The 18,677-nt window shown below is 43.0% G+C and overlaps 1 protein-coding gene and 1 long non-coding RNA gene across 11 annotated transcripts in view; one reads left to right on the top strand and one right to left on the bottom strand.

Annotated features, from left to right (window-relative positions):
• NCALD (neurocalcin delta) overlaps positions 1–18,677 on the top strand; it is a 389,622-nt gene that overhangs the window by 262,354 nt on the left and 108,591 nt on the right. The gene's annotated exons all lie outside the window — the stretch shown is intronic.
• Positions 1,289–18,590, bottom strand: LOC139085262 (uncharacterized). Its single transcript, XR_011543482.1, has 2 exons — positions 18,455–18,590; positions 1,289–4,301 (listed from the first exon to the last, which is right to left on the bottom strand). It is a non-coding gene; the product is annotated as an uncharacterized lncRNA (long non-coding RNA).

Genomic DNA, 18,677 nt, shown 5'->3' with positions numbered 1-18,677 from the left:
GCCCAATACTGTTGAAAGCACATTGCAGATGTTAATTTATTTAATGTTCATAAAACTCTATTAGTAGGTACTAATATTACCTTCATTTTACAGATGAGGAAACTGAGGCAAAGAGAGGTTACAGGATGGCTAGTGAGTGGCTAGTGATGGCCAGGATTTTAACAGGGACAATCGGGCTCCAAAGTTCCTGTTATTAAGTGCTATGCTCTGCTGCCTTTCAAGCAACTTACTTATTTTCCCGGTCAGTATTCTAGATCAGAGGATGTAGACTAGCCCACAAATATGTTTTATATGCCCCATTCACAATCCAAAGTCTCAGAAAATTTACATAAAACTTCGGGTTTTTCTGAATGGGGATACCAGGCATCATTAAGTTTGCATTCCCAACTCAGCGACAAAAGCTGACGATAGTCAACAGTTTGGACAAGTCACACACACTCTCGTGTGCCACAGTCCCCACCACAGCAGACCACGGTGTCCTGTTGCATTTCCTGTCTGACTCCTCCAAGCCTGTGGGCCGTGACCTCTATTCCAGCTGATGTATGTTTGGACACTGCTCCAATACCGCAAGGGCCAGCTCCAAAATGTGTTCCTTGATCTTTTAGACACCTAATTTCCTCACTTCTCCCAGTAACTGGGTTTCTGGTAAGTTATGTCTAATGGTTGATCTATCCCAAAAATAAAGACTGAATGGGAGTGAGTCACTCCCTGTGGCCTGAGGTCCCAAACACCCATTGTTCTGGAGAAGGTTCTAGCCAAGTCGCTGATGATGTAGGTTGGTTTCCCAGAGTGAGTTGGATCATAGGACAAGCCACACTTACATCCAGTGGTGAAAGGCAAAGTTCCAAGGTCAATACAAGCTCTAGGGTTGGGTGACCAAGGGCATCACAGAGGCTGGAAGTTCGAGGGGCATAGAAGGAGTTAGGAGAGTAAGGAAGTGAAAAGACAATACCATGTAGGATTAGAAGAGGAACTTGAGTCCGGCAGATATAACTCCCTTGAAAAAGTTTCTCAGCATCCACTGAACCTACACTTCCTTATCCATATAATGAAACCAATGCCCCAGCCTCCAGAGTTGCTTCAGATATTCCATGAGACAGTGTACTCTGGGTGCTTACTAGGTACCTGGTATGACCCATGGTAACCCAAAGCACCCACGAGGTCCTGAGTGACTGCTGAGAATACTAAGGTGTGTTTGCAGTTTGCCTATGTGCAGAGTGAGTGTTTGGAGTGTAGGTGGGTCCAGTCAATTCTCAGGGGCAAATCCAAGATGGAGATTGATTATTCATAAGTTGACATTGTGTTGCCATCATTTATTTTATTTTTATTTTTAGTGTACTTATTTATATTTAGTTTATTTTTTCTCTAAAGTAAATGAGACAGGAGAGCAAGCTACTGTAGACCTGTGGGTGATGATAAATGTTTTTTATCACACCTCCTATTTGTATTTTTTAAAAAAAGGTTAGTTAGAGTGACATACTTCCCCCTCTCTTTATGCCTTGAAATATTGCATGGACAACTTATTCTATAAGATGCTTGCGACTTCAAATCACCTAAGGTTTTGCATTTCAACATTCCTCTCCTTCCTTTCTCCCTCACTCCTTTCTTTCTTTATAGCAGTTCACAGATTTGTCTTATCTAGTTCGACATTTCCCAAAATGTAAGCCAAGAAACACTAATCTCATTCTCCAGGTTCTCCAGATACAAAAGGGTTTTGTGATCAAATAAATTTGAGAAATGCTTCGTATTTGATCTCCTGCTCTAAGATTTGCTATGCACGTTAAAACATATACAAGGCTTTGAGTTGCCTTGAAGTTAAAAAAAGCAAGAACTTTTAATCTGGTATTTCTCAAATACTATTTACCATGGGACTTATCCTTTCCCAGTTAAACCCTATTAACACCCTGCAGGGGACACTGAGAGAACTGTTCGTCTAGGTCTACTCGTTACATGGCTCTCTAACCTTGAAACTGGTATTGTTTTTATTGAAGGTGTCATGTTCTGTATTTATAGATTTATCTAACTCCCAAAGACCTAACTTAAAAAAGAAAATCAGAAGAGCATGTCTTCTACCCTCTGCTTCACACATATTTGAAAGTATAAGGTCAGCTACCTAATGAGAAAGCTCACGTACAACAGACATAAAAGTTGTTCTAAGCATTTCAACATTTTATCTTTATCTTATAATGGCTCAAGATATTATTTTGTTTTGTTTTGTTTTTTGTCAAAGCATCCAAGAGTCCTCCAATAACCCACAGATTTGCATATTCCTTTTCCTCTCTGAGTAACCTTGCATTCAAGGAAAACATTAACCCCAATTCTTCTTTAGAAAAGGTATGTAGCTTTTTTTTTCCTCACAGGCTCTGCACACGTTTGTACTTCTTCTCCCTCATCATTTGCTGACAAAAAACCTATTAGAAAGCAATTTGTTCTATGTTAAGTTCATTTACACAGCAGGTCAGCTGGTGTGTCCTGGCTACATATGTGGGCAGCCATCTCCCTGTATCTTGGAAGTGCCTTGACTCAGGGTTCATCTGGGTAGTAGCCCAAGGGAGAAGTGCTTCTGGGAGTTAGCCCAGAGGAGATAGGACTCCAGATACAGCGAGACTTCCTCTGTAGGGCAGGGGGCCGATGCCAAGTCCTGTGACACTCCTTTGGCTCTTTTGAAGCCTACGGCCTCTTCAGTGACCTGCCCTCAAAAGGACAAATACCAGGTCTCTCTGAGCAAAGAACAAGAGAACACTAAAAATCTTAGGACCATTTCAATGTCACTCTTTATGTAAAACCCACAGTCTCTGGGGACTATGACCTCTTCTTTTCTAAACTTCTCCGCTTCTCCAAACTTAGGATAAAACGCTTTTAGGTCTGGAAAGCACCTTGAATATGGATCCTCTGAGAGGTCCAACAGCTTGCTTGCTTCAGTCTGAGAGTTAATGGTTCAGCAGACCTAGAACTCAGATCTCTTGAATCGTCGAGCAACACTTTTTTCAAGTTCTCTCTTGCTCTTTCACCCCTGAATTATTTCATGATATCTAAACCACCCCATTTTTCCAGCCGTACCTTGATCTTCTCCCCTATAAGTTGGTCCCAGTAGCTCCTTGGTGCTCTGTGGAGATTCTGGGATGCAATGGGAGAGGGGAGGTTGCTAGCTGAACCTATGAGTTCTCTATGAGTTATTTAACCAGAATAGCTCCCTTTTTAGCTGTTTTTGTTATGATACTTTCCTGAAACAAGGGCTCCATGGCTTTAAAAATGTTTCCAAAGCACTGGTCTCCCCCATCAAAACCACACATTGTCTTGCTCAGCATTACTTGTCCAACTTCCAAAGTCTGTTTACGTCAACTTTGGATCATTTCTCTTCTTTCTCAAGACGTTGCCTTTCTTAGACTTTCATGATGCTTGTTGCTCCTCATTTCCCTCTTGCACCATAGATAGTTCTGTCCCATTTTCCATCCCTGTGACAGATCTGAACATTTGCAGCCTCCTCTTTTCATGTGGCATCGCTGTTTCTCATGAGCTTAGATGCTTGGAGTTAAACTGTCTTATCTCAAGATACCTAAATTCAGCCTCAGACCTCACTCCACCCTCTACTCCTTGATCGAAGTCTTTCTAAAACACTTTCTCAGAATGCCTGGGACATGTCCTGGCTGCTGTTAGCCTTCAGGCCCATAAAGTCTCACCTTCACCCAGGAGCAGCGTCTGTTTTCTGTCTTCATTGCTGTACCATAAACTCTGTGAGGGAAGGAAACATATCATATATTTTCCATCTCCACAACTAGCACTGGTCTTAATATGGTAGACATGCTAGTTAAGAATTTCATTGGCTACAAATGACACAAATCCCAAAACAATGGCTTAAATAAATTGGGGGTTTTATTCTTCTCACGTAGTCATAGGTCTAGAGGTAGGCAGTCCAGAGCTGGCATGACAACCATGATGTCATCAGGGACCCAGGCACCTTTGTCTATTCAAGCATCCTTAGCATTTGCTTGTCATTTGTGGTCCCCAGATTGCCAAAGCCCTTACAGCATCATATCCACATTTCAGGAAAGAAGGGGAAGGAGAATGGGCAAGTTGAGGTGGACAAACTTGTTGGTGGACAAACTTGTTGGTGGAAGACACCAACAAAGCAATAGTCAGCCACCTCCCTTTAAAGGGCTGTTCCAGAAGTGCCACCCAGTGACTTCTACTTCCATCTCGTTGGTAAAGCTGTGTCACATGGACATCTGTAGCTGAAAGGAGTCTGAAAAATGCAGCGTTCTCAAAGCTAGGTATGTTGTTGCTTTCATAAAATGGGGGTCCTGCTGGAAAAAAGAAAAAGATAATAGATACTTGATAGGCAAGCTGCAGTCTCTATCAAGGTAAGTATGCAAAAAGACTGCTTCTGAATGGAAGGGGAGGCCCCCTGCAAAGGGACTCTGTTGAGTACCGAGAAGAGTGGTTGTCAGAGTGTGCTTCCCAGACTGGCTGCATCAGTGTCACCTGGGAGCTTCTGATTCTGATGATGCTAAAGTCTGAGGACTGCTGGCCTAGAATGACCATGGATGGAGTCCTAGCCTCTGAGGCTCTTCTGTCCTGACATCATCAGAGGAGGCTGGGATGAGTTGGTGGCCAAGTTAGGCACTAGAAAATCTTTATAAAGCAACTGAAATTCACCCAAATAGAGCCAGAACAATCCAGGGTCATGATGTCACTGGTGCAGGAGGAACTTGTAGGAAAACCTGTATGAAAGTAGAACTGGGCCAACTAACTTAACATGGCAACAGATGTCAAAGGCTTTTTCCCTCCAAATGCCATCTTCCTTCCTACTCAGTGGAAGGGCTTCTATCCTGTGCAGCAGTAAAATAGAAAGTATTACTCTAGGATTTTGCAGTTAAAGGTTATTTGAAATGTATACTCCTTAAGCTTCAGTGGCTTGTGGGGAGGAGGTTTTAGCTATCCTATAATATCCATCCACATCACCAAATAACCAAAACTAATTAACACAATTAAGTGACAAGTGCTCACAGAGCACACGCAGCTCTGAGTTAGGTCTTATGGCCCAGGCCTCCTCCAAGTGTTGTTCCCGCGGATCCAACCCAAGGACTCTGTTACGGGTCTGCAACGAGATGAAGAACTCGAAGTAGAATGTGAATCAAGCATGTTACTCAGTTCTCTGTTTAGATCAGCTGTCGTTTTTTTCATACTCAGACTTTCTCCAGGAAGAAGTTAGAGCAGGAGAGAAACTAACAGTTTGCAGACTGGCTCCTTGGAGAAGCACTGCTCTCCCTGCTCCCTTCGAAGGAGACTGCCTCCCCGGTCCTGCCTTCCTGCAAATTCTGGAGCTGCCACTGCAGGCATCCTGCTGTCCTTCATTCCTTTAACAAACGTTTAGTTGGGGCCTACAGTGTAGCAAGTACTATGCTGGGTGCTCGGGACACAGTGGGCAACAGGACAGTCTGTGAGGCTATCAGTTGTCATCGAATGGTAATATCAAATGGGAAGGTATGGGTGGAAGTACTCAATAAACTTAATTATATTTAAGAGTCAGGTAGTGTTCTCTTTCCTCCGTTAGATGGAATAAAAGGTGCAAAGAGAACAAGTACCTCGCGTGATACTGCCAGAATTAGAACTCGCCACTCCCAGTACCATTGCCATTAGCTGAATTTGTTCCCTTCTTTTCTCTCTGTCTGGTGGGTCTCGTGTGGAAGAACATTGTTCTTAAACTTAAGAAGAGGCAAAAGAATTTAGAGTTGCCTTTTGGGTGAGTAGCATGTGATACTGACAGTTCGATTCACTCCCAACCTCCCTCATGGGTGTCGGAAAATGAAGCCAATCTCAGGATACATCACTGGAGCCTAAGTGAAGGGTCATAAAGCTCCAGGTGATGGAAGTTGCTATCGACTAGCCCTCTGGGGGAGCAGGCATTTCCATCACCTGCTGTGGTTTCTTAGCCTAGATGTTTAGGAAGCAACATGAAAAGGTCACAGGATGCTTAGGAATAGAGACGAGATGTCAGAGAGGGTTGGAAGGACAGAAGAAAACAATGCTGGACCTAGCAACTTTAAAAAGACCTGCAAGCAACTATGGCAAATGTTAACGTTTGCTAAATCCTAAGAGTATGTATGTGAGTGTTTTATATTTTTCTCTGTACTTTTCTTTACATTTTAATATGTCATAATTTAACATTTAAGAAATTTAAACAGTATCCTTAGAATAGAATATTATCTTCAGATGACCAATTTAACACAGAAGAGAAATTGCAATAAATACAATATTCATAGTCCTAAAATTATGAAGGGCAGGGACAGTTTAGTGGTGTGTGTGTGTGTGTGTGTATGTGTTCAGAAGCTTTAGTGTACATCCACACCCCTGCGGGATTTTTTAAACACAGATTATTAACTCTGCCTTCTTCTGACACAGTAGGTCTGGGGTGAGGCCCTAGAATTTGCATTTCTGTAAGATCTCACAACGAAGTAATTCTAATGATGCCTTGTCAAGTAGTCATTCTGTGCTCTTCTCACAATGATCTGGATGGGTTTGATCCATTTATTCAACAGATATTTAGTAAGTCCCTACTATGTGCCAGGTACTATGTTACATACTGGAGAGATGCAGTTTATTGTACATTTACAACTCCTTATCCAGAGGCAATCATTAAATGCATTTTGTGTGTTTAGCCAAAAGATGAGAAATCATTTAAACACTAAAATAAGCTGTTGGATATTATAATAGCTAATCAGTACGCTAGAGGAACACCCTGGGGAGGCCTGTGTATGAAAACTTTGCTTTTTTATATACAGTAATTAATAATGATTGCAGATGATTTTCCTTTTCTTGTCTTTTCCCCAGTCCCCTCCTATTCTTTTCTCTTTCCTCTCTCCTTTGCATAAACATGGTTGATTGACTAGTCCCATAGCTATCTCAACCCTCTTCTTCCTTGCTACCTGTTACAAAAGGTTCTGGAAAGCCAGATATTTGCTCTTCCAGATTCCCTGGCAGCCAGGGCTGACCACATGCTTCAGTTATGGCCAATGAGACATAAGTGGAAATAGGCTGGGGGCCTTTCGAGACAGATATTGCTTCTATATAAAGGAGATAGGAGTAAGAGGAAGATCATTGGTATAAGCCTATTTCCCTGTCTTCCTATCTTGAAGGCAGACATGATGTCTGGGGCTACAACAGCCATTTTGTGACCCTGAGGCAACCAGCATTAGAATGAAAAGTCCAAAGGTGGCAGAGTAGAAATAGTAAAACATCCTGGTCTTTGATGACATTTTTTACCAGCTGAAACAATGTTAGCAAACCACGCATATTTAGACAATGTTAGTGATAAAAGCAAAGCTCTATTTTATTACTGTTAATTTCTATCATTCTCAACTGATACATCCTCTTCTCCCTTTTTTTGTTGTTCTCATCTGCCTCCCTTTTTCCTTTTCTTCTTTCTTTGTTATGGGCTGAATTTTGTCCCCACCTAAATTTATATGTTGTTTGTAACCTCTAGTACCTCAGAATGCGACTGTATTTGGAGATAAGGTCTTTAAAGAAGTAATTAAATTAAAATGAAGTCAGTAGGGTGGGTCTTAACCCAATATGACTGGTGTCCTCAAAAGCAGAGGAAATTTGGACACAGAGATGTATGGAGGGAAGACCACGTGAAGACACAGGGAGAAGATGGCCATCTACAAGCCAAAGAAACCAACTCTACTGGCACCTTTATCTTGGACTTGTAGCCTCCAAAACTGTGAGAAAATTAATTTTTGTTGTTTAAGTCATTTAGTCTGTGATACTTTGTTATGGCAGCCCTAACAAACCTACACTCCTGCCTCCCTTTTTTTCATTCTGTTATTTCTTTTCCCTTAGTTGTATTTCTATTTCCTTTATTTCAATTATAAAACCCACATATGTATATTACCCAAATATATATGTATATATGTGTATAGATATTACCCAAATATAATTATGTATGTATGTGTATGTATATATATTACCCAAGGGGTGTGTGTGTGTGTGTGTGTAGTATACCCAAGGGACACCCAAGAGTGAGGAATCCTTTCACTGGGGTCCTTCAGCAAACTCCTCCTCACACACATCTCACGTCTCCTTGGCGAGAATTTTGTCACATGCCTTGTGTAAACCAGAGCTGGGAAGGGGAGTGTGAGAACCAGCACTGATCTGGGCCAGTGCAGACTTACTCTGTTTGGCTGAGAATAGAAGCTGTCTGCCTTACAGCTCATGGGTGCTCACAGAATCAGGGAGACAAGATCATAAACCAGGTTCTGTAAGAAGGGTGGTTATCATCCAGGGACAATTTTGCCCCCCTGCCCCCAGCTCAAGGGGCTATTGGTAACGTCTGGAGACATTTTTGGTTGTCATACCTTGGGGGTTGCTATTGGCATTTAGCGAGTAGAGGCCAGGGATGCTGCTAAACATCCTACAATGCACAGGACAGTTGGCCCTACAAAGAATTCTCCAGCCCAAATTCAGCCATGCCGAGATTGAGGAGCCCTGTGTTAGAAGGAAGGAAGAGGGGCGGCTGTTGGGAGGGCGAGAAGCAGTGTGTGGCTCGGACCTCCATGCGCAGCGCTCCCTGTCAGTCTAGCAGCTTCAGGCTACAGCTGCCCTGAGTGATGGAAGCTGATCGGATTACATTGGCCAGCTGGCCCTCAGTCCACAACTGTGTGTCAGAGACCCGAGTGAATCAGAAAGATTTGTGCAGGCTAAAATTAGAAAAGGGAAAACAAATGGTGATTTGAAAATAAATTTGAATATCCTATTTAGATCCTCTGAGACTGTAGTCTGACACATAAATAGGACTAAAGATATTAAAATATGGTATCCTGTCACTCTAGTCACTAGATTTCACTAGCTCTGAGTGTAATAATGCCTGAGTCACTACGTAGAATTAATACCTTTTAATATTTAAAAGACATTAATAACCTTGTTTTGATATATTATTGATATACATTTAGATTACTTTCATAGTTTCTAAGAGTAGCTCTTTAAGCATTATTATCAATGATTATAATTAATGCTTTTTAAACTTCTTTGCAAACATTACTTAAATACAGTTGACATATATGAATGGTAGGCACACTTGTTTCTACAAAGGTAGCTAGATTAAAAAAAATCACACCCTGACCTGCAGTTTCCTTTGCACATATGTAGTTTGTCCTGTTTTCTTTGTGGCTGCTGTTTGCAAGGTCACATTTTCCCCACAAATAAAAATGAAAGAAATGACATAGAAGACTTTGGCCAAATTGGCTAAAAGTTTCATGGTGTCTGGTTTTGTTAAAACTGAAAATGCATCTACTTTTATATACATCATAATGTATCAGCTTTGGATATAGCAAAAATCACATAGTTAGCTTAAACTGCAAAGCATTTTCTCTTTTATAGGCTGTGATTTACACGGCCTACCAAGCAGCATTTTTGCTTAACCATTCTTTTTTTTTTTGAGGAAGATTAGCCCTGAGCTAACTACTGCCAGTCCTCCTCTTTGTGCTGAGGAAGCCTGGCCCTGAGCTAACATCCATGCCCATCATCCTCTACTTTATACGTGAGACGCCTGCCACAGCATGGTGTGCCAAGCTGTGCCATGTCTTCACCCGGGATCAGAACCAGCGAACCCCGGGCCGCCAAGAAGCGGAACGTGTGAACCTAACCGCTGCGCCACCGGGCCGGCCCCTGCTTAAACATTCTTTAATCAGTTCACAAGGAGTTTGCACTGGAATTCATCACTAACGTATGCACTTACATAATGTGCTCCTGTGCACTCATGTACATCCTTCACATTCACTTTTCTTTATCCAGGCAGTGTCTAGAACCAGAACCAGAACCATCACTTTGGCTAAGTCTCCAGTTTATTAGAGACTGAGGGTCTTCAGAGGAGTATTAGTTCAGTTTGAAGATGCTCTTCAGCTGTGTTTTTCTATTTAGTTGCCTATGGATGACAGATAGTGATGTTTTACACATTTAAGAGCACTTCATTTCCTTAATACATGGACGGATTTCTAGTTGGCTCCAGGCTCCTTGCTATTAATAGCTGTGGAAGATGCACTGTACATCTAATTTAGCGCTGCCTGGGGTGACACAGTTGGCTCTCAGCTATTTCACTGCCAATATGTACAGCTTATGCCATGAGGAGCCTGGGGATAATTGACAAGATCCCTGGCCCCCAAAACTGAATCCAAAATGAGCTTCCCAGACAGCTTTCCTCTCAGTGCCCACAGCTAACTTTGGTTTGGTGCCATGACTAAAATAAGGAAGACAAGCCACCTCCTAGGTTTTCCTTCATTCCAGACACATTTGACTTTGTCTACACCCAACCTTATGAACTATGGAAGCTCTCAGGGGCGGCTCCTGAATTTCTATATATTTAGGGGTAGCGACACAGCAGAAGCTAGGGGACTTGTCTGGAATGTGTGCTTACAAGGCAAACACATCTTCTTTTATTTTCATTATATGTTTCATTTCGAGGCAGCTGTGGGGGGGCTGATGGATGCTTGGTTGAGGAGGGGTATATAAAGCCCACCTTGGCAGAGCCACTGGTCATCCTCATGGAAAGCCGTTTGTGGTGCCGCCATTGAAGGCCAAACCTCTTAGTGGGGGTTTTTAGAGTATAACATCAACCTATCTCTCGCGCCTTATGTTCCACCATCCTGCCCACCCCAATCTCCCACTCAGCCAAGCTGCAGCCACACAGGGCTTGTGACTGTTCCATGAACAGAAAACACAGCTTTTTCTTTTCTTTTGTTCCTTTGTTTTTGGTGTTTCCAAGGTCTAGATTCTTTCCCCTTCCCTACTACCCAGGACCTCTACCAAAACCCAGTTAAAACTGTACTTCTTCTGAGAAACCCTCTTCAACCCTCCCCAGACAAAATTAATTACACCCTCTTTCCTGTATGCTGACAGCATTTCCTCCACACCGCAGTCATCACAGGTCTGGTACGGAATTCTAGTTATCCAACACACAGGTTTCTCAGCATTGGGTTGTGAGCTCTTTAAAGGCAGAGACCATATCTTAATGACTTCAACATCACCACTGCCCAGACAGCTTCTGACATTTGGCTGGAGCTCAATAAAGGCATGTTGCCATAAGCTCTTATTGTTCCAATGGTACTCTATCAGCATCAGTGGAGAAGGAGGTGTTCCCCAATAACATGGTGAACAGGGAATTAAAACATAACCCTGTAATGTTGAACTATTTTCTGGGTGAAAACAATTTTAAGTATGTCCCTGCCTTAGTAGAAAGCCCTAACATATGCTTTGCCTCATCGCTTAGAATTCTTGTTGTGAGTATTGGTTATTACACTGAGCTCTCATAGGAGCAGTGTTCCATTACTTATGAAGGTGCCGTGAAATAATGGTGTCAATCAATGCTTTTTTAACAAAACATGCATATTGACAAAACAAAGCATTGGTCCATCCAGTGATCTTCCAATGAAGCATCAAACGTTAAGTCTGTCAGATTTTTGTTTCAATGAATGAATGCAAGTTGACTTGGCTTATAAAACATCTGGAATACACTGATCTTTCCCTGTATCATTTAGTGTCAACTTCTTCAAAATTTTCCTCTTTCTGAAAAGTATTAATTTTCGGGAAGGGGACTTTTAAATACTCAATGACTGCAGAAGGCCATATGAACTTGAACTATATTACCTTTTTTCAACTCTTTTAGAGAATCAGGTTGTTGTCCTAACAACAATCACTATACGCTGTATTAGTAAAGGCTCACCAAGTGACTTTGTCTTCCTTTTATCCATCCAGTCATTCAACAGGGACCAAGTGCTAGGCATGGTGCTAGGATCTGGGGACCTAAGAGTGAACATGATAGACACGATGCTTACCTTGAGGTCTTCCTATTGAGGGAAGAGAGAGCAACAAACAGAATTGCAATAGGGAATGTGTTTCAATTTTAGGATCTTCACCAATCCATAAAACATTGACTACTTCTGCCAGTTCACTTGACGTTCCTATGACCTTTCCATCACTGGTTTAAGAGGCCATCGTAACCCAGATAAGGGCCAGTTGTATTGCTCTGGTAGCAGGGATCGGAGTTTTAACGAGGGTCCAGAGTGACCTCTCTGGACTTGGTTACTCTTGGTGTTTTTGTGGTGGGACTGGGGAACTGGCTAAGAGTAATAAGATTTATGTTTGTAATCTCAGTGGTTTGTGGAGGAGAATGGCGATGCCTATCAGTCATGGGAGGGGGCGGTCACCAATGGCAGCCCCATTGGCAATGATTGTGATCAAAGAAAGAAAGTGAGAAGTAATTGCTGCTGCTGGAAGGTGGAGCAAAATCTCCTACTTGAGGAGTTTCCAGAAGTACGTTTTGTTTACACACAAAAAAGTGATTGAACTGCATAGATATCCAAGTGTTAGTAACTAATGGAATTAAATTGTTTGATTTACACCTATTGATCTTTGTCACATGTGCCTTACACTAATGTTTAGTGATTTATTGGGTATCTGTTGTGTGCAAATAACCATGCTAGATACTGAGGGAGCTCTGTTTTGTTCTTCTGGGTTTCTAGCTCAGGAATGGCATCAACCAAGGACACAGGGTCTGCAGGTTCAAGGTCACAGGGAGAAATCCAACTATGAATGGAAGGAAATCTTGGTTCCTAATGGGAAAATAAGAGTATTATTGTGTTGGGGTGTTTTAAAAGCTTATCCTGGTGGAGTGATTGGTAACAGACAGTTCCCCCAGGTCTTGGCACAGGAAGAAGGACCGCTTGGTTGATAATAGCAGATGCTGGGCTTGAGAATACCTTTCAGAGATGACACTAAAAAGCAAATTTACTATGGATTTTTGACATCAAGATTATCTATATTTGATATGTTAAAATTCAATTTAACTAATAATTATTTAGAATCTACCAAGATTCTCTTTAGGGCATTGAGGGGGCTCACTGTGTATTTTTATGTTTTTTAATTATTATTTTTGTGTGTATGTGTGGAAGATTGGCCCTGAGCTAACATCTGCTGCCAATCTTCCTCTTTTTACTTGAGGAAGATTGTTGCTGAGCTAACATCCATGCCAATTTTCCTCTATTTTATGTGGGATGCTGCCACAGCATGATTTAATGAGCAGGAATGAGTCCATGCCCAGGATCCGAACCTACCAACCCCAGGTTGCCAGAGTGCAGTGTGTGAACTTAACCACTACACCACCGGGCTCGCCCCATCATTGTGTTTTCCTACCTGAATGAGACTAACTTTAAGACTTAAAATCTTCCTAACAAATATATAGAGAGGCTTAAAGGACTGAGCCAATCTAATTTTGCCTTTTCAATGGTAATTTCAAATTTAGAGGTAAAAAAATCATCTTATTGTGGGGTGAATAGAGTTTTTTACTGAGATTGTTTTAGTCATGTGGAGTAATCATGGCATGTTAGAATTGGAAATGAGTGATGATCTCTCTCAGGGATTTTCAAATGTTGTTTAGCCAAAGAATCCTTTGTTTAAACAAAATTTTACACTGAAGTGTGGTGTGTCAGACAGACAAAAGTGGAGTTGGATATGGAGACTAATCCCCATTGACTTGTTCCATTTGAGTCTCCAAGGGGTTCCGCAGGACACAGTTTGCAAACTGCTGCTCCAGGCCAGTTTCCACATTTGATCAATGAGGGTGCCAAGCTGGGAAGAGTAAGTGTATCTCTCCATAGTACTCTTGTCAGAAGCAGAAACAGGTCCAGGTTCAGATATTTTGACTTATTTCATTGAGTTTCCCTCTGAAAACCTAAAACAATTTGTCTGTCCTTTCATTCGTGCTTCTTACTGCCTGTGTCCTCTGAAACTGGGCCACTGTCTGATTAGTGATAGTAACTGGGGAAAAGATTGACTGCTGTGTCCTGGGCTGAGAGGCAAATAGGTTAAATCCACTGTGTTTCTTAATCCTCGTATTGTGTTTGACTATATTCATCTTTGCTCTTCAGATAGAGAAGAGAGCCTTCCATGAGCCCCAGCCCCAGTGCCCCCCTTCAGTGGGAAATGCAGTTCTACAGAAGGTGGTAGATTTCCATGTGCGTCTTTGTTGGAAAGCGTCTATGTGTTGGAGAACTTCTCTGTGATTGCCCCAGTAGTAGTGCAGGTTGGCTATCCCCATGCTTTTTATGAGCATGGTGTTGGGGGGGTTCCTTCGTAGACTCCCAGGTATTTCCCAAGCTTGGGTAGCAAGGCCCTACACAGTTCTTCCTTACTGCTGTTTAAGTCATCTGGTTGCACCACTTTTAATCTTTGTTATTAGGTGTGTTTGGCTGAGACTCTGGGGAGCAGACAGCTAGCTGTCCATCAGCTCCTCGTGCTCCCCCCTTGTGTAGCATATTGTTCCTGGGAAGTAGCTACTCAGTCAGACATCACATCTCCCCCTGCCCCCTCTCCCCACGGTTAGGTATGACCACATAATCAAGTTCTAGCTCATGCAATGTGAGTACAAGTGACGTGCACCACTTCTAGGCCTGGCCTGTCGGAGCCTCCCGCCAGCCCTTCTCAGCCCTCTGTCCCTGTCTGTTGGCTGCATATGCAGAACTTAAGGACCCAGACCAAGGTTTCTTAAGCTCAGCACAATTAGCATTTGGGCCTGAATATTTCTTGGTTATGAGAATCTATCCTGTGGATTATAGGATGCCTAGCAGCATCCCTGACCTCTACTCACTTGATGCCAGCAGTACCTCCCCTCATTGTAGCAACCAAAAATATCTCCAGACATTACCAAATGTCCCCTGTTTTGGGGGGAGAGGGCGGACAAAATGGTCCCCGGTTGAGAACCACTGCCTAGAGTATTGCAGAGCCACAAGATGGCAGGAGTGTGAGTCCCTCCATCACCATGAAATAGAAAGCCCACCAGGAATTACTGCACTGGATGATCGAGCCGTGGAAAATTTGAGGTTTGTTAGTTATAGCATCTGGTGGTACCTAACCAAACACACCACTTAGATCTGCTTTGCAAGTTGGACTTGTGTGTGAGATTCCTTTTAAAGAAAGAGTTTCCTCAAAAAGAATGAAATGAACAAAACCTTTGAAAACTTTTGACCCAGTTCAGTCTCTTCCTTTTACAGACCAGGACCAGGTACAAAGAAGCGAGGTGACTTGTCCAAGATCTCACAGCTAGTGAGTTGCAGAGGCAAGCCCAAAACTCAGGCCTCCAGAGGCTTCATCCAGTGCCCTAACCTGAAGTCTCCCACCTCTAACCCTCTCCAGTCAACAACAGGTGGAGGTGATAAAACCAGCCACTTTGAAAAGCAGCACTGTCTCAAAGGCCTGGGTACCGTTTAACTTGGCCAAAACTTGGGCTGATGTCACCCTAGTCCTGCAGGTAGGATGGGTGGATAAAGCACCTTCGGTTCATCACCCCATCATGTTTCTTCTACCTGTTCATTGTGTTCCATCACCTGAGTCACTATTTGGGGGTAGGGCATTGCCTCACTCTTCAAAGACCCTGTTAAAATGCAAGCTCTTCCTAGGAGGAATAATGCTATTAAATGTGCTACCCATCAGTATAGATCCCTTGATTAGAGTACTCAGCTGGCCCGGAAGAGCAAGGGGGCCCTTAAAAGGAGGCCCTGAGCAGGTCAGTCCCCAAAGCCAGGCTAGCATGGAGTTCCAACTGGGACGAGGAGAGGACTGAGGAACCAGAAAGCCAGGGAAACTGGTGGCCTTGCTACACCTGGTGTGCGCATTGAATGAGGGAAAAGCCTAATTGCTAATGGAAAAGATGTTTCCAGCAGCACTTGAGGCCTGGCTCTCATTGACTCAGGCCCTGGGCATGCCAAGCCCACGGGCCACTCCTGGGGCATCCAGGTGAGGCTGGTCCTAGCTGGAGGCATTGGCACCCCTTCCAGTTAGAGAGGCGTCCTTTGGAGAAAGCTGTAAAGTACGTGCACTGACTAAGACTCCTTGCACACATTTTTACACCCTCTTTCTCTATTCTGTGTTCCCTTTATCCTCCCACCCCCAGCCAGTTCTGAACACACAGGCCCTGGTACCACTCCTGGATTTACAAATTCCTCCCAGAAGATACCCATAATTTGCTCCCTTTTTAGCTTTTTCTTGCCAATTATGGAGAAGAATGGGCTTACCTCCCCTGGGGTTCTACAAAACAATGATCATCTGTCCCAGGTGGTTAAGTTTCTATAAATTCTCACAAGTAGCAGAAGCCGGGTTCTCACCCACCAAGGAGGGCTGGGTGTCGCCTTACCGCTGCCAAATGCATTCGGATGGGTTGTTTTTCTCCTCTGCTAACTGTTCCTTCCACCCAAAAGTTAAGTTGGGAAAAGGGAAACGATTATCCTCACTCCGAGAATTACAAATTTTATTTTAAACTAGGATCCTCATCAGTTTTAAACACTTCTCTCTCTCTCTCTTTTTTTTTCCCAGTTTGGATAACGGTTCCCGGAATTAAACTTCAGGCCTCAGGATGTCTGAGCTGGGGGCTAATTGTTGAATTGTCCCAAGCCAACAACATTGTAAAAAAATAATTTCATCTTAATTGCTCATGGGGAAAAAAGCAAAGAAGTGTGTAGACATTTGGGGACCTATGTGCTTTGTTAAACTAAACTACTAACAATCTTGGACAAAGCAGTTTGGACAGTCTGCTGAGCTGGGTTATTGTTAAGAGATTCAATCTTTAGATACTCAGCTTTTCTATATTATGTTGCAACATTTGTTGCTTAACCTTTTTGCATCATTTTGAATAGGAAAGTACTGCAGCACTGAAAATTTCTTTACAAGTCGTCTAGCTCCTTGCTACTTGAAGTGTGTCCGTGGACTGACCGGCAGCATTGGCATCATCCAAAGGCTTGCTAGAAACGCAGACTTTTAGGCCTCACCTCAAACCTGTTGAATTAGAATCTGCAGTTGAACAGCCTCCAGATGATTCGTGTACACGTTAAAATGCAAGACACAGTTGTCTAGTTCTACTCCTTCATCTGATATTTGAGGAAACTGAGGCCCAGGCAGGTTCTCTGAGGAAAGCTATGGCTCAGGAGGAAGGGCTCCATCTTAAAGCAAGCTGCCGTGAGCCTCACAGTCTTCCTGGATGCAGGCTCACAGGGTGGCTGAAAACTCTGTGACGTCTGCTTCTGACCATACCTAAACTTGGCCACAAAGCAAGAGAATGTTCTAGAGCTGCTTCCCTGGTGGGCACTTTTCTCAAAATAACGGTGAAAGACTTCCCCGGGTGGGACAGATGTGGGCTGACATGATCGTTTCAGACCTGGCAGGTAAATAATGTCACCATCTGTTCAGACCCTTGGCTGTGAACAGTTTCTCAGTGGTGGCAGGAGTACAGTTGTCTACTTTACAAGGAAGCTGGAGGTCAGAACCCACAATATTTATGTTGGAGTTTTCACTGTTTGTATGAGGAAACATCCTTATTAATCTCCTGTTATTGAGCAGGTCCCTGAAATCAGGTGTTCATTTAAAACAATAAACAAAACCTCTTCCTCATATTTCAGGTTTGATGCAATTGCTACCTAGGGCAGCCTAGTTCTTTAGGGCTATGTTAGATTTTATTTTCACTGTAAATAAGACTATAAATCCGATAGAGTTGGTCATCCATATATAGACTCTCACATTTTACTGTCATTATAAAAAATAAATCATTTCTTTTCTTTTCATTTTTTGAGGAAGATTATCCCTGAGCTAATATCTGCCACCAAGCCTCCTCTTTTTTTTTTTTTTAAGATTTTATTTTTTCCTTTTTCTCCCCAAAGCCCCCCAGTACATAGTTGTATATTCTTCGTTGTGGGTCCTTCTAGTTGTAGTATGTGGGATGCTGCCTCAGCGTGGTTTGATGAGCAGTGCCATGTCCATGCCCAGGATTCGAACCAACCAAACACTGGGCCGCCTGCAGCGGAGCGCACGGACTTAACCACTCGGCCACGGGGCCAGCCCCTACCAATCCTCCTCTTTTTGTTGAGGAAGATTGGCCTTGAGCTAACATCCGTGCCCATCTCCTTCTATTTTTATTTTTATTTTTTTCTTTTTGATATGTGGGATGCCTGCCACAGCATGGCTTGACAAGCAGTGTGTAGGTCAGCACCTGGGATCCGAACTAGCAAACCCTGGGCCGCCAAAGTGGAACGTGCAAACTTAACTGCTACGCCACTGGCCGGCCTCAAAAAGAAATCATTTCTGATTGTCACATCTTGCTATGTGATGGGAAGCAATGAAAGCAATTATTTTAGAAACCACGATGGAGAGAATAAAATGCCCTGTATTACTGATGGGAGAGAAAGCAGTTAAAACGTCCGGTTACACGCACATGTCTAAACTCTGTGCCTTAGGCAGAAGGATCAGGTGTTGGAGGCCTGAAACAGGAGGTCCCATGGGTTCATGGGCCTGGAGAGGGAGGGAGAAAGGGACAGAGGGAGAGAAGGAGGGTTTCTTTCCCCTGGAGGAAGCAGAGAGAGGAAGATTTGCGTGTCTTTGTTGTTGATGATTGGATCCTGGTAAATGAAATATAACATACCTGAATGTGCAGATCAGATCACGAAGTCTGGCATACACGAAACACTCAATGTTATGTTCTTTCCTCACTCCCTTCTCTCTTTCCTGTGGAGAGTCAGGCTGATGACACAGTCCTGGCAAATCCCAGAGATAGATTTGGTTTGCTCAAGAGGACTTTGTCTGTTCTGGCAAAACATAAAGGAGAATGTTTCCATTGTTACTAATAAAAGAACAGCTGTATGAAT

Source organism: Equus przewalskii, chromosome 8 (assembly GCF_037783145.1).
Source record: "Equus przewalskii isolate Varuska chromosome 8, EquPr2, whole genome shotgun sequence".
Classification (NCBI taxonomy): domain Eukaryota; kingdom Metazoa; phylum Chordata; class Mammalia; order Perissodactyla; family Equidae; genus Equus; species Equus przewalskii.
The sequence above is the reverse complement of the archived record's forward strand: the minus strand, read 5'-3'. Positions and strand labels throughout refer to the sequence as shown.